The following is a 7,438-nucleotide window of genomic DNA, read 5'->3' on the forward strand; positions in this document are numbered from 1 at the left end:
CCCTGCCCTGCCCTCCTCTGCCCCAGCACCAGCCGCCTCGCCTCTGGGTCCCTAGGCATTTGTGCATGCCTCTATGGGTGTGTGTCCCAGGCTGTGGCTCGCTGGTTCACTGGGCAGGTCTTTACGGAACTTTCAACAAGGTACCAGCCTGAACGTGGCCCAGAGATCCAACAATCATGGATGTAACCTTCCTCTGAAGATGTTCAGGCCAGCGGAACAGGAAGTCAGTGACTGGCCCGCCTGGCACAGAGGGCACAGGGGAGGGAGGGCACTGACACCCTGGGAAGTGGGAGAAAGGGAGGGGGTACTCCAGCAAAAGAGACTCTACCCTCCTCAGTGACTTTGAACGTCAGTCACTGTGTCTCAGACCGTGGCCCCGCCAGCAGCTTGGGCAGGGATTAATGCTGAGGGAGTGTGTGCACCGTCTTTCCCCATTTCTAAGTGATGAAATTGAGGCCCAGGGAGAAGTGATGGGTCCAGGTCACAGCGTGTCAGTGACACGGAAGGTCCAGGCGAGGACTTCTGAGGCTCTTTCCACCTGGACTCCACAGCCTCTGGCCACGGGGCCACAGTGGCACCAGCCCCTTCCACTGAGGCCCAAGCATCACCAGGAACCACCCTGGTGCCTCGGCCTGGGCAGAGGTGGGAAACTCACCCGCCCACAGGACCAACATGCTGGAGTTCTAGCTGGGGCAGCCTCAGGACACAGCGATGGGGCAAGCAGGAGCAGAGCCTGGGAGGCCCGGAGGAGACCCCCCAAAGTGCCTGGGGTCTCTGAGGCAGCAGCTCAGACACAGAAGGTCGGGCCTCAGGGGAGGTGAAGCCACGACACTGACACGCCCGAGTGGGCCCTTCCTCCATTGCCCAGCTGGGCAGCATGAATGTGAGGAAGGCCCGGGAACCCTGGGCTCTGGACAGCAAGGCCCAGGCTCAGGTCCCGGCCCCTCCCAGTCTCCTGGAGTCCGGGATCTGCCTCCAGGGAACAAGGGAGAAGGACCCGGGCCCGTCCTGTCTCTCTGCTCCTCCCTCAGGGGAGGCCTCTAGAAACACCCTCTTGTCTGCAGTCTGGATGTTACCAGAGGGGTCAGACTGCTGGGGCCCACAAGGAGGGTGGTTCCCAGAGCCACAGGACCTGGGGTCTCCCAGACAGTGTCTAGCCGTCCGCACAACTGGCAGAACCATTTTCTTCGTTTCCGACAACTTGAAAACCACATGTGATTTTCCACAGCCCGGTGCCCCCGCCCAGCTCCCCGGGCCTGGACTGCTGAGCGAGCAGAGTTCACCCGAATTCCTTCCACTCACCGCAGCGCCCAGCCCCTGGGGAGACGGGGGGTCACCGCAGCTGCGGGGGCACTGACAGGCAGGGGGCGGGAGGCGGCTTCCAGTGCCATGAGTAATTCTGCAGCCTGCAGACTGGGACCAGGACATGTGGCAGCTAGTGTGACAATCAGCCAGTGTTACGTCCGAGGGGAAAGGCAGGTCGTTCCACTCCAAAGAGGGTGCAGTGAAAAAAAAGAATGTTGACCGTACCTCACTCCTTCATCCAAATGAACTCCCAGCAGATTAGAGCTGGAGATGCTAAGAGAAACCATCAAAATATTAAAAGAAAACATAAGAATCTGTGTTTATATTCTTTGTGGGGGAAGTGTTTCTAAGCAGAAACTGTAGAAGGAAGGCTCGAGAACTTGGGTTGCATAAAAGTTTTAGCTTTCTGTTCCAAATATGCTGAACAAGAAATTAAAAGGCAAACCAAATACCGGGAAGGGATCTGCAGCCGTGGGTCAGGAAGCCAGCATTTCAGGAGCTGCCCGCGGCCCCAGAGCCTCTCTGAGCCTCAGTTTCTCTCCTCCCTACAGTGGGACAACAATGACACTACCACTACCTCATGAAAATGGCACAAGGATTCATTGAGATAAATCTAGAAAGCTGTGCCCCAAAACCAGTAAGTCTTCAATAAAGGGAAGCTGCTAAATAAAGTTCTTTACATTTTTAAAACCAATTTGACTTTATTTCCCTTTTTCAAAGTGAGCTAGGAGACGGAATCGGGCAATTCACAAAAGAAGAAACATTAAGTGGCCAATAAACATAGGCAAAAATGTTGATCTCACTAAAAATTACGAAAATGCAAATTAAAACATACTGAGTACTACTTTTCCTGTATCAAATCCTCAAAGATTAGAAACCTCCTGGCACGGGCAGTGCTGGGAAGTCTCTCTCATTCAGGATCATTTGGCCGCAAAGAACAGAATCCCACTGTGATGGCAAATTTTATGGGTCCTCTGACTGGGCTGAGGGCTGCTCAGAGAGCTGGTAAAAAATTATTTCTGTGTGTGTCTGTGCAGGTGTTTCCAGAAGCAATCGACTGATCTGAACCAGCGGACTGAGAAAAGCAGCCGGCCCTCCTGCAGGCGGTGGGCCCCCATCTCTGCTTGAACTGAGATGTCCTCTCCTGCTCTCGGACATCAGCTCCCCTGGTTCTCAGGCCTTCAGGTTTGGACTGAATGACACCACGGGCTCTCCCGGCCTGCAGCTTGCAGATGGCAGACAGCAAGACTTAGCCTCTGTAATCGACTGAGCCAATCCTTCCTAATAAATCTCTTTCTGTCTCTTTACGCTATAGGGTCTGTTCCTCTGGAGAACCCTTATCAATAGACCTCTAAAGCAGCTGAGCCCCGAAAGGCCATCCCATAGGTGCCCGGTAGGACAGAGATCCTCTGCTCTCCTCTGTAGCCCAGCCTCCACTGTCCACCCACGCCCCTCCACACCTCGGCACTTCAGCTCACATGTTTCCCAGAGAGGCTCCGACCAGGCGACTGGACTCCAGCCTACGCCTTATTCCAATCAGCTGCAGCCAGAGGGTCGGCTGTGCGCCCAAACATGGCTACACCAGCCCCCCTCCCCAGGAGCCACAAGAGGAGCTGAGGTTGGGTAGGCCCTGGGCCCGTCTTCTCCGGAAACTGGATGCCAGCCTTATAATGAGCATGCGCCCCAACCCCCACCCCCAGGACAGACTTTCCTGCCCCGAGGTGCGAGGCAGGAGAAACATGTGGCTCTGGAGGTGACAAGCCTCGCATGTCCAACCCATCCATGGGGACTTCGGGGGTGTGATAGCCCCCAAGAAGGCCTGACCTGGCGCACCCAGACTAACATAACACATTGCCCATTTTAGTGGGAGGAAATCCCAGCAACACAGTTGGCACGTCCTGCTTCAGGGGACGTGCTGTTCCATCTGCCTGCTGCGCCCCTTCCTCAGATGTCATTGCCTTTGGGCCCTTACTCAAAGCCCCCTTCTCACTGAAGCTTCCTCACCTCCCTGTGTGAAACGTCAGCCCTCCCCAATATCTGCCGGAAGGCCCTAGCCCACTCTCCTGCTTTCTCTCTCACATGTTGGCCTGCTGGGGCCTAACAGCTCCAGTCAAGTGGCCTGCCAGTGCCCCTGGCCCTGCCGTGCGCCTGTGCACCCCTCCCTCTGGCTCAGCCAGTGGCACAGGAACAAACTGGCTCAAGGAGAGGATTGAAAAAGCACTGCAGAGTCCCCTCTCCCCTCAGCCCTCCAGAACCATGAGAGCACACCCGGGCTAGCCTGCGGGAGGCGGAGACCACCGGGGGCAAAGCCGTGGCATGTGAGACCGCCACCCGGGCAGCGGGACAGGTGCAGGAGACCAGCGAGAGCAGCCCAGCCGGGCTCAGGCGGGCAGAGCTGCCTGGACAGCTGGCAGGCATGTGAGTTAATAAACATGATTGTTTTAATCTGCTGAACTGGGTGGCTGGTGACTCAGCAGTAGCCAAAACTTATCTTGCGGGTTTATTATCTGTCTTCCCACCAGCAGCGCCGGCTTCACAAGGCCCAGGATTGGGGCGGTGATATTGACAACCGTGTCTCCCATGCTTGGAGCAGGCCTGGCACACAGAAGCCCTGAGTACATATCTATTAAATGCCTAACTACAGGATAAATACCTCAACAGGATCTTCTGAGACAGACAACCAGCTGGAACTGTGCCGAGGACAGGAGCGTGGTCAGTACTGGCCGTGGGAGGAGCTTGGCCGTGGGTGAGCGCCCAGAGGGTCCTGATAAACCGCGCAGGTCCTGTCTCCCAGGAGGAAGCATCTCTGCCTGAAAACAAACCCCAACTAAGCATAATAAGACACTGATAAGTAACATGCATATGCTTAAAAATGCTGATAGATGAGGCCAACATCATTGAGAGGACAGTGGGTCAGGTACTGCCTGACTAACTCATTTCTGGAAGAGATACAAAGCCTCCAAAATTGAAAATCTCCTTGAAAGATAGGACTTAAGAGCTCCAGAACCTAGCAAGTAAAACTTTAATATAAAGAGAAACTCAGTCGGGGCCGGCCCGGTGGCACAGCAGTTAAGCGCGTGTTCTGCTTTGGCGTCCCAGGGTTTGCCGGTTCGGATCCCAGGTGTGGGCATGGCACGGCTTGGCAAGCCATGCTGTGGTAGGCATCCCACGTATAAAGTAGAGGAAGATGGACACAGATGTTAGCTCAGGGCCAGTCTTCCTCAGGAAAAAGAGGAGGATTGGCAGCAGATGTCAGCTCAGGGCTAATCTTCCTGGAAAAAAAAAATAACTCAGTCTAATACAACAGACTCAGGTTTGAATCATCTCATATAGCACAGAGAAGTCCTGTGTCCCAACTAAGGGACAATTGATTGACAACCCAGAACCTGCAACTTCCATTTATCTGCAATGGCTTATCAGTTAAGATTAGGATCAGCTGTGAGTGACGGCAAACCCAATGTAACAATAGCTAAAATAGGATAGAAATTTATTCTCTCACATAAACAAAATCCAGAGGTAAGCAGTCCGGAACTGGTATGGCAGCCTAACAATCGTCAGAGATTCTGGCTCCTTTCATTTTGTTGTTCTCCCATTCTCAACATAGGGCTTCCATCTCAAGGGTGCAAAATAGCTGCTTGAGATCCAGCCATCATTGCATCTTCTCAACCAGCAGAAAGGAGGAAAAGAAATAATAGTAGAGCCCAATCTCTTCCTTTAAGAACACTTTCTAGAATCTCACATAAAGCTCCAAGTTCACTCCATCAGCCTTGGCCAGAACTTGGGCACAGGCCATACCCATCTACAAGGGAAGCTGAGAAGTATAGTCTTTTTCCAAAGGCCTCGTACCAGCTAAATGTCAGGGGTTCTGTTACCAAAGAAGAAGGAGATAATAGATGCTGAGGAATAATTAACAGTCTTTGCTACCGATGATATTCTTTTCACATTTGTGTCTGGTAAGATTACTAAAATCTTAGGAAGGTGTTAAAAAAAAACCCCAGTATCTGGTAGAGGAGGGTGTAAAAGCTGAACTCCCAGGAAAGTGTGAGAATAAGAAACAAATCGCGGTATCAGCAATTTGATAATCAGTTTGTGTGTAAGTTACTCACATTCTTGCCTGTTTGCCTGCAGACCTGAGCCAGAAGCCCAGCCAATGAAAACAAGAAGCGGCAGCCAGCTCCCCGAAAAGAAGGGGACCCCCAGCAGGCCTGCTCCCCCAGCACCACAGCTCCTGCCGTTAGAGAGGGGTGTCAGGACGCCCCCCAGGCCACTGTGGTGCCCAGAGCTCTCAGTGCTAAGACCTGCCCTCCCCATCTCTATCTTCCTCTTCACAGCCGAGCTCTTGAAGGAGCTGTTCACACTCGTTTTTCCACTTCCTCCGTGCCAGGCAGCTGTTCCTACACCTGGCACTGTCGCCAGGCCCCCGATCACCCAAGGCCGCCACAGCGCCCTTTGTGACCTCCTTCTCCTGGACAGGGTTAGGGGTACCCAGACTTCCAGGCTGGCTCCTCCTCCTCCTCCCCCACTTCAGTGGTGGGGCCTTTACAACACGTGTCCCATCCCAGTCCACACCACTCAGGCCCTCACCCACCACAGGCCCAGACCCTTTTCCCACTTTTAAATCACCAGCTCATAGTCCTGCATACAAACACAGTCCCAAGGAGTGAGGGGTCAGATTCAGAAACCCAAAGACCTGGAATTCTGGGAGATCACCATCCTGTGTGCATCCGAGGCTGGCCCAGAGGGTCTCTGGTATGTAGGGGGGTGGTGACATGTGAGCTCAGTGGCGCCGGCCCCGGGCTGCGCAGGCTCACCATGGGCACAGGAGCTTCCCCTGATAAGAAGTACTTGTGGAGGGCAGCAAGAGTCAGATGTGTGCATTTAGTGCCAGGACAACTTGCCCAGCAGAAAGCATTCATACTGGCTCCGAGTGTGGGCATGGCCACCCTGAGCCCACACAGGCAGGGCCCCTACCCCCGGGAGCCTTCTGTCCAGCAGAGGAGACAGATGCTACAGCCCAGTAGGCTGGGGACACGCAGGGGTCCAACCGGGCTTGGGGACAAGCACAGACGTCCTGGAGGAAAGAGTGAGTGGGATGAGCCAGGCAAGTCACTGCAGGGAAGGGATGGTATCCTGGGAGAGGGGACCGCGTGTGCCAAGGCCCAGAAGACTCTGCTGTCGGGGAGCAGCCGGAGGGATTTCAGAAGGACGGGCACCGTGTGGGCAGGGGCTGAGGGTGGCGTGAGGCCTGAGTAGGTCAGTGGCCCCTGGAAGCCAGCTCGTGCTTGGGTTCTGCCCTGTGGGCAGTGGGGCTTCACGCAGCTGAGTGGAGATGTGGAGGGCAGAGGGGCCGTGGGGTGCAAGGATGCCAGGCTGGGGATGATGCTGGGGCAGGGCCCACAAGACCTTGGCCCTGTAGATGCTGAAGGAGGAGCCAGCGAGGCTACTGGATGGGAACTGACAGGTGGGGATCCGAGAAGGGCCCATGAGAAGAGCAGTTACAGGGGAAAGAGGGGCAGACCAGCATGGGGGCCTGCCCTGTAGGCAGCTGGTCACACATTCCAGAAACCAGGGGCATGAGCTGAGCACTGTGGATTTGGGGTGACTGATGGGTGAGGGGAAGGGCAGACTCACCAGGGAGCATGTGTGGGCAGAAGTGGGACAACGACCCACCCCACCCAGGTTTGATGAAAGGGTCAGATGTGACATTGTGGCGGCCACTTTGCCCTATCCCCCTTTGAGATGCCATGTCCTAAAATGTGCCTGTGCTTATGGGGCTGGCAAGGCCGCAGACACACATACCCATGCATGGCCCCGAGTGCCTGTGCCAGGCTGGACACCAGCCGGTCCCACCAACCTCGCTGCTGGGTCTGGAATCCTGCCAGCTGTGGGCCAACAGAAGTGAGATGAGGACTGGGAGTCTCAGGGTGGCTGATGCCCCCGCAGGCCCCACTCCCACCCCACCCCTGCACCCCAGGGCAGGAAGGCAGAACTCAGCACCCCACCCTGCCAAAGCTGTGACTCCTCTGGCTGCTGGCTGTGGGTCCATGGAACACTCTCGTCACTTCAAAGTTCTTTACTAAGCAAGTGGTGTGTGCTTATTGCAGGAAAATTAGAAAGCACAAATAGGCAAAAT

The 7,438-nt window shown here is 55.1% G+C and overlaps 1 long non-coding RNA gene across 2 annotated transcripts; it reads right to left on the reverse strand.

The window, feature by feature from the left end:
- Positions 1–1,983: 1,983 nt before the first annotated feature.
- Positions 1,984–6,126, reverse strand: LOC139044546 (uncharacterized). Of its 2 annotated transcripts, XR_011501533.1 has the most exons (4): positions 5,996–6,126; positions 5,412–5,533; positions 3,959–4,115; positions 1,984–2,530 (listed from the first exon to the last, which is right to left on the reverse strand). It is a non-coding gene; the product is annotated as an uncharacterized lncRNA (long non-coding RNA). The 2 variants fall into 2 exon arrangements; XR_011501531.1 differs by lacking the exon at positions 5,412–5,533 and having other exon boundaries at positions 5,996–6,108.
- Positions 6,127–7,438: the final 1,312 nt, after the last annotated feature.

This window comes from Equus asinus, chromosome 1 (assembly GCF_041296235.1).
Source record: "Equus asinus isolate D_3611 breed Donkey chromosome 1, EquAss-T2T_v2, whole genome shotgun sequence".
Taxonomy (NCBI): Eukaryota; Metazoa; Chordata; class Mammalia; order Perissodactyla; family Equidae; genus Equus; species Equus asinus.